Consider the following 8,323-nt stretch of genomic DNA (forward strand, 5'->3'; position numbering starts at 1 on the left):
TAAACAAGTTTAGGTAGGTTCAGAGTAGAAGACCTCACACTTTCTAATAGTAATAACAACATTAATGTTGTCTTATGTTGAGAGCTTTCATTTTTAATGAGATACTACCTGATCTGATTTGGACTTAGGGCAATATGAGTGCATATGGGCCTTGTTGACAATGCTGTTTTATTTCAGGATATTAAGGCAGTTAGTTATACAAATTTCAGTAAGTATCTTTTTCTCTTTATCTTCTCTCTTGAACTCTTTATTTCTCCAAATGACAATTCTTTAAACTACTTACCAGGAAGCATTACTGGGTGCCCCTGTCCTAGGGGTCCTATGGAACAGGCTGGCGAAGTAATAGGCTATATGTAGGTGTGCAATTGTTTCTATGAGCACTTCTCACCTGGTTTCCAACTCCATAAATTATTATAATCTTCCTTTGTAACAGGTAATCCTAGGATTCTGCTGTCTCCCCGGGATTAAACCTTTTTTTTTTTTTTTTTTTTTTTTTTGCCTAGGCTTTAGGCTCCTGACCACTGTATTCTGAGTTTTATTTTGGAAGAATGGTGAGGGAGGAGAGGAGGCCAGTTGTACTCTATGTAAATTTGAAAATAAGTTTTTGTGGCAGGGCGCGGTAGCTCACGACTGTAATCCCAGCACTTTGGGAGGCCGAGACAGGCGGATCACGAGGCCAGGAATTCGAGACCAGCCTGGCCAACATGGTGAAACCCCGCATGTACTAAAAATACAAAATTAGCCGGGCATAGGTGCACACGCCTGTAATCCCAGCTACTCAGGAGGCTAAGGCAGGAGAATCACTTGAACCTGGGGGGCGGAGGTTGCAGTGAGCTGAGATCATGCCACTGCATTCCAGCCTGGGCAACAGAGCGAGACTCCGTCTGAGAAAAAAAAAAAAAAAAAGGAAGGAAGGAAGGAAGGAAAGAAGGAAGGAAGGAAGGAAGGAAGGAAGGAAGGAAGGAAGGAAGGAAATAAGTTCATGTTTTCCATTCTAGAACTCGTCAGCAAAATCAAAAACTCACAATTCTATGGAAGTAATTAGCAAGTTTTTTATGAGAGTTATTCATGGCCAGCCCTTTCACTTGACACTCTTGTTTGAGAAATTAGCTACGCTGTATCTATTTTTTATTCAATTTCTGCTTTTCAAAAAGATGTTGAAGTATTTTTTATAATGTAACTTCTTCCATTTTCCTTATCCAAGGATGCAGTTTAATTTTATTTTTGTTATAATTAATATACCCATAGTAGTTTATATAGTTTGGATATGTGTTCCTTCCCAAATCTCATGCTGAATTGTAATCCCCAGTGTTGGAAGTGGGCCTGGTAGGAGATGATTAGCTCATGGGGGTGGGTTTCTTATGAATGGTGTAGCACCATCATCCCCTTGGGACTGTCCTCCCCATTGTTTGTAAGTTCTTGCAAGATCTTGTTGTTTAAAATGTGTGGCAGCCGACCCAAGCTAGTGGCCATGTTATTTCCTCTGCACCTGATGGCAGCCACTGGAGCCAGAGCCTGACATCTCTACCACTTCCACCTTCCGCTCTGCAGGTCCCAACCCTCTTTCTGTTTCATTGCACTCAGATGGGTCAGCCCAGAGGTCTGTGTGGCCATGAGAAATTTCTTGCACTCCTATAATGAGCCTGGCATTGTGATGAAATACTTTCTCCCTGTCATTTGAGTGAATCTTCTCAACAGCACTAGGAGATAATGATGATTGAATTGAACAATTAAGAGTTCTGAAGCCAAAGCTCTTGAGATTAACAATGGCAGGGAAATCATCACTTTTTTAAGTAATTCTCTTTGGAGATGGTGGAGTTGGGAGGAGTTATCTTATGAACAGATATGTAACTAGTAAGTTTGATACCCAGCTCTTCCATAATTGTATGGTGTAGAATTTTTAAGTAAAGATTTGGAAGTGGATGGATATTTTGGTACCATGTAGAATTGGGACACAGCAAGTCAGGAGCGATTCTGAAGCCTGAGGATGCCATTTTACAGAGGTTGTGACTGCTGCCTGCTTACTTTTAGTGTTGACAATTCCAAAGTTTCCAGAACTTGAGTAACTGGAAGAAAGAATTCATCTATTTTGCTGATGTGGAAGAACCCAAAAGCTTTCCTTTTGTGATTTTGGATAACAAGACTGACATAGCGAACAGCAGGTGTCTGCAGAAGCAGCCCAAGCCTAGTGTAGGGATGACAGCGACTATCCTTAATTTGAAACAAGTGCAAAAGATGCCACAAATGTGGCAGCAGCATTTGAAAAGGGGCTTCAAAAAGTTCTTGCTACCAGGGTTAGGTCAGGTCACTTGATTCAGACAGTGATGATCTGACTTCATCGAAACCATTGGTCAATCTTCATCGAAAGCCCAAGCCTAGCTCATCTTAATGTTGATTGTTAAAGACATTGTTGATGCATTCTAAACAACTCACAGGTATACACAAAATCAACATGGGAATGGAGAAGAGAATTAGCATTTGCAGCAGTGTATATCATCTATGAATAAAATTAAACTAATGTATATTTCTGCTTCAATAGTTGGTGGGAGAAGGAATACATCCACTCATGGAGGAGTCTATTTACTGAATAATGGCACTTTACATTTATAAATTGCAACAGTTGTTTAATAACAATTTAAATATGTAAGTCACATAGCTAATACATGAGATGATAAAGACTTTAATTACAATTAAAACAAGAAACTTAACTATTCTAGAAATTATGCTTGAATTTTTTCCTGGGAAAATGGAGAACTACTTTTTATATGTGTATCTTTTTATGCAATTATCACTGTATTCTTGGTTCAGGGAAATATATATCCAAAAGCAATAGTATTAGATATTAAATATTAAAATCTAATTTATTTGGAAAAAAAAGTGTGTGGCACCTCGTCCCTCTCTCTCTTCTTCCTGCTTTCACTATGTGATGTACCTCCTCTCCCTTTACATTCTGCCATGAGTGTAAGCTTCCTGAGGCCTCCCCAGAAGCAGATGCCCCTATGTTTTCTGTACAGCCTGCAGAACTGTAAGCCAATTAAACTTCTTTCCTTTATAAATTTCCAAGTCTTAATATTCTTTATAGCATTGCAAGAATGGTCTAATACAATAGGTATTATGTAAAATTCTAAGTTGATCAATATATTCAACATGTTTTCCTCTGTTTTACAATTGACATATCAATTAATATATATCATAGAAAGAAGTTTTTCTAGATCTTTATTTGCTAAAGGTTTGTCATTGCTCACCTGTTTTCTCTTTTGCCAAAAGAAAGAAGAAGTGTGAATCTGATAATTCAAAGTTCAAGAACATTAATTTAGACATGTGACTAGTTGGCTAGGCTGCTATTATTACCAAGCATAAATCTATATATTATTTCTTAATTTACATTCCTCTCTGACACGTGAGATGAATAAATTAAGGCAGAACTGGTTCTTCAAGGCAGATCAGGCACATTATCCTTTTTTAAAAAATCCTATTCTTTATTTTGTTGCCACATTGTATTTTTAGAGAAAACAGACTAATCTATTAGAACCCTTTGTTTCTTTTCCTTTCTTTAGGTGGCTGCTGAGAATGTAGTTATAAATGTACTTTGAATACAGGTCTTAAAAATCTGGAAAGTCTAGCTTAAATTTTTGGTCTTAATCACTGATGTTGATCCTACTATATGACATTTGGGTATGGGCATTAGGCTCATTTTTAATAAAGCATTAATTGATTTCCCATTTCTCAGGAACTCCAAGGAGAGGAGAGATAACTTGCAGGACAAGACTGAGATGTTTTTAAGTATACTATCAAAACACCATTTATATTTTTTGAATACTTCTCTGGAAAAATAAAAGTTGGAACTTTTTAACACTTTACCAAGATATTGTTTTGACCCTCCATTGGTGTGCTATCTCAACCAAGACTAAAGACTGTTTAGAAGTAACAGACTCATCCTTGTAACCTGAAGATAATTAGATCAGACAAGTTTTACAATGAGCAAAAACCAAGAACAGACAGAAAAGAGACTCAGATAATCCTGACAAAAACGGCTAACCACAGCTTACTACTTTCCAAGACTTGGACTCTTGCCATCATATGTACTTCATTGCTATGTCAAGAAGCAAGTCCTGACAGAATTGCATAATAAGATCTGAGCAGTATTCTTACTGACTGCTGAAAACTGGAGATTCTTTATAGGGTTAGAAAATAATTTAGACTTTTTATTAGTTTCCTATTGATGTTGTAACAAATTACCACAAACTTGGTGGCTTTAAAAAATATAAATTTATTATCTTACACTTTTGAAGGTCAGAAGTTTTCAACTCAAGCTGCCAAGAGGTTTGAGTTTCTTTTGGAAACTCTAAGAGAAAGTGAATTTTTCTGTCTTTTCTGGTTTCCAGAAGCTGTCTGCATTACTTGGCGAGTGGGCACTTCCTTGCATATCTACAATCTTTTCATCCATTGTTACTTCTCCTTCTCTTTGACCTTCTTGCTGGCATCTTATATGAACTTTCATGATTACAATAGTCCCATCTGAATAACCTGGATCAATAACCACATCACAGGATGCTTAACTTAATCCCCTAGACCAAGGCCCTTTTGCTGTGTGAGTTAACATATTTAGAGATATATGGAATTAGGATGGGTGCAACTTTAGAACGATATTATTCTATGCAATGTTGTATAGAGTTCTGTAACAGTAGCTGGTGAGTATATTTGCTGCCCCAATAAGATTGGATGTTATCCATTTGATTTAAAAATTACTTGGCATTGCTTTTAGCAACAGTGTTTTCTAAAATTTAGAAATCAAAAATAATATATCTTTAATGACACTTAAATTTGACAACCAAAAACTGCTACAGCTTTAAATATTGTATTCATACTTTCACATCTGGTGATATAAATTGCAAGATTTGTCTCTGAATCAGAATATTCAGCAAAATCAAACAATTTACTACAAGTGTTTGTCCCTTTAACGTGCATTATCTTATGCTTCCCCTTCTGCTATATAATATTCAGCTCCTCAAACTTTAATGCTCAGGCTTGACTACCAATCTGGATATTGTGCTCTTTGTTTTCTCCCAGATCTTGCATAGTCACATAAAACAAGTAAAAGTTATAGTTTTCACAGGAGGGAGATTTAGCAGGTGAAATCTATTTTTTGTGAAAATGAATATTATACATTTTATTATATATACAAATGAATAGTACACATATAGCTATGTAAAAACTAGTTAACATAGTAGAAAAAAACTATAATAATTTATTGGCACAAGTATGAGATTATATATTAGTTCTCATTTTGCTCAGAGTTTAACTTTTGTCAAATTACTTAAATGCTTTAAGCCTAAATTTATTTGAATTACAGATATGTGCTACCTAAGAATATTTGTGTAATGTTCAAGTAAGAGCATGTGTGTGAGCTTAGAACAGTAATTAATACTTGATAAGCCTCAATAAATTATAATCACTATTATAAAAAATCATAAATTTCTTCCCTGTATCTACTGAAAGTCCTGTACCTCAAAACTAAGTAACATATGATAGAAAATGTCAAGTTCTCCAATCACTTTATAAATTGTATTCTTCCCAAAACTTCTTTAGTACAAAATGGCAAATAGTCTAATTTACTATTAAAACTCATTTTCAATTTGTTCAGTTTTGACTTGCTGTGTTAACAACCCAGTTATGTAAACCAGTGCTAATACCCATTAGGTTTAATTGACTTCTTAATAGGAGTAGATTAGTCATTCCCCAAAGTCATCAATTAATATTATGTTTTACATCTAATTTAGTTAAATTTCTTCAAAAATCAATAGTGCAGACAGAAATTCTACCTTCAAAATCATTAAATTATTTGAGATTTGTTATGGTTTGTGAACAGTCATTTTAATTTTATAGAGATGAAAAGTGTCCTCACTTTAAATTAATGAACAGGGGCTGTTATAGTGTACATTCTTTGAGGTTTGTCTTTCTGGACTCAAGAAATAATAGGCGGAGAGGACTGAAAGAATGCATAAACATTTGTAATCTAGATGTTCTAACCAGCAATAATTAAAGGGCTAAATTCAAGAACTACAGAAAAGAGTTGTTACAAACTTAGATATCAGATCCTGAGAGGTATACATTATGTCATTAACTATAGTCACCACATTATGCAGTAGATTTCAAACACTTCTTTCTGCAGTCAAAATGAATCTTTGTACCCTTTGATTGACATCTCCCCATTACCTCCCCAGGCTCTGATAACTACCATTTTACTCTCTTAAAAATCCCACAATATACATATATATCAAAACATCACATCATGCCCCGTAAGTACAGTTATTTGTTTAGTAAAAATAAAAATAGACATTTTAAAAAGATCATCCGAGGTGAAGTGTGCCTTCTCAGTATTTTCATTTTGTCCACTACAAACAAGCACAACTATAGTACATGTAGCTTGCTTCCTAACTTAGCTATTAAATTTGTTGCTTTAATATTTGTTGGTATGATGAATAAAAAAAGAGTAGACACATCAATGGGATCTGATACTGATCTATCAAAATTTTAACTTAATTGTTCATTTCTTGATGAACTTTAACTCAACCCCTAACATATTTAATTTCATCAAATTTCCAATCCAAGCTTCTTTATTGCTCCTACTAAAAAAAATTAAAATTAACTCTATATAAATGTTTTTAATTATGTTCTTCTTTTGATGGTTTTGACTTCTTTAAAAATGTTAAGTCACTGAAGCCAAATTATTTAAAATCCTTTCATAATTTGTTGACTGAATGTGATTAATACATTTTGAATATTTTTATTTTAGTGCTCAGAAATATTTAGATTATTTAAAATTGGGCTATCTAATATTGCCATATTCAATAAAAATAGAACTTAGTTCTGACAGAAGAGTGTCATCCTTCAAGTGATCTACAAAAAAAATTATTTGCATGGTTTCATATTAGTGTCAAAATCTTTTAGAAAGCCAGAGGTGGCCATTTAATTCCTTTAAGATGTGTTTATGCTCATATATACCTCGAAGGAACATGATGTAAATGGATATTACTTATATTTAAGAGAGTGCACAAGGTTATAAAAGTTGCTGAGCAACATGGGAGTTAGTGTTGACTAGGAATTATGAATTGTGTGGCAAGGCTAAGATAGCAGTGGAGTTTAAAGCTAAAAATTAATAATGTATGATTGTTATCTTCTCCAGCCTTGCTATGAATACTAAGGTTATAGTTAATATTTTCTAGTTAAGTTACTTCAAGGTTGAGTTTTGCCATATCCAACATTGACAATGAGTCAATAAAGTTCGCCATTGAAATATCAAGTTATTATAAATGTGATAGACTATGGTATGTAAACAAAGAAAGACATCAGTAAAGATTGGTTGATACTGATAGGGTTGAAGTTGAAGAGTGCAGGTAAATGAGTAAGAATTTAATGAGGTTAGTAACTAGAGTAGAATAGAAATAAAAGAGTGAGAATAGGATGCATAATTGTACTTAGATGGTAAGAGTTTTGAGTTTCAGATACCAGAGGAAGAACAGTTGCCAATAATGATAAAATTCAGATATGGTTGTGGAAAATAAAGGATTAGATCAAATCACTCAAGAGGCTAGGATATAGGAATATTTGTCTGCATGAGGTTTGGATTCACCCAGGTTGATATCAACTATTGGTCTAGTAAAGCAGATCTTATTTTTAGGTGATGAGCTTATTAAATGAGAAAATCTAACCAGAATATTAGTAAACAAAAAAACAAGAGAGATAGATGCCATGAATCTTAAGTGTAAATAATTGGAGCTATTGCAGCTTAAGGTGGATATGTTGTTTGTTTTGAAAGGGTTGTGCTGGCTTTGGTTGAGAGCAAATAAAGTGGCTATTGCAGCACTGTGAAGATACTGAGGAGCTTGTTGACTTCATTTGGGAAGCAATCACTGTCAAATAATCTTTAGTGAGTTAACTTCTAAAGTGTTGAGTCTAACAAAGAGGAGAGATGTTTTGTTCATGGGTATCTTAAAATGAAGTACACGCCTAAGCTCTATCTGTATGTCAGAAGTAATCTTTTCTTTTTGACTCCAGACTAGAACATTATCTTGTGTGTATTGTGAAATGAAGTCAAGAGCCAAAAGGCAGGATTAGTTGGTGCTCCCAAAATTTGGAGGCAGTAATAAAAGTATAGGTATACACTAGAACTTTCCTAATTTCAGTGGATTCAAACATGTAAATCTCTCTCTCTCTCTCTCTCTCTCTCTCTCTCTCTCTCTATATATATATATATATATATATATATTTATACAATTCGTCTTCTCTGCAGACTTTTGTATATCTATGTAGATACATTTTA

General features: G+C 34.4%; 1 pseudogene; it reads left to right on the forward strand.

The window, feature by feature from the left end:
- Nucleotides 1-1,255: 1,255 nt before the first annotated feature.
- On the forward strand, nt 1,256-6,692 carry LOC110743508 (annotated as a pseudogene).
- The last annotated feature ends 1,631 nt before the right edge of the window (nt 6,693-8,323 follow it).

Source organism: Papio anubis, chromosome 5, assembly GCF_008728515.1.
Source record: "Papio anubis isolate 15944 chromosome 5, Panubis1.0, whole genome shotgun sequence".
In the NCBI taxonomy this organism is placed as follows: Eukaryota; Metazoa; Chordata; class Mammalia; order Primates; family Cercopithecidae; genus Papio; species Papio anubis.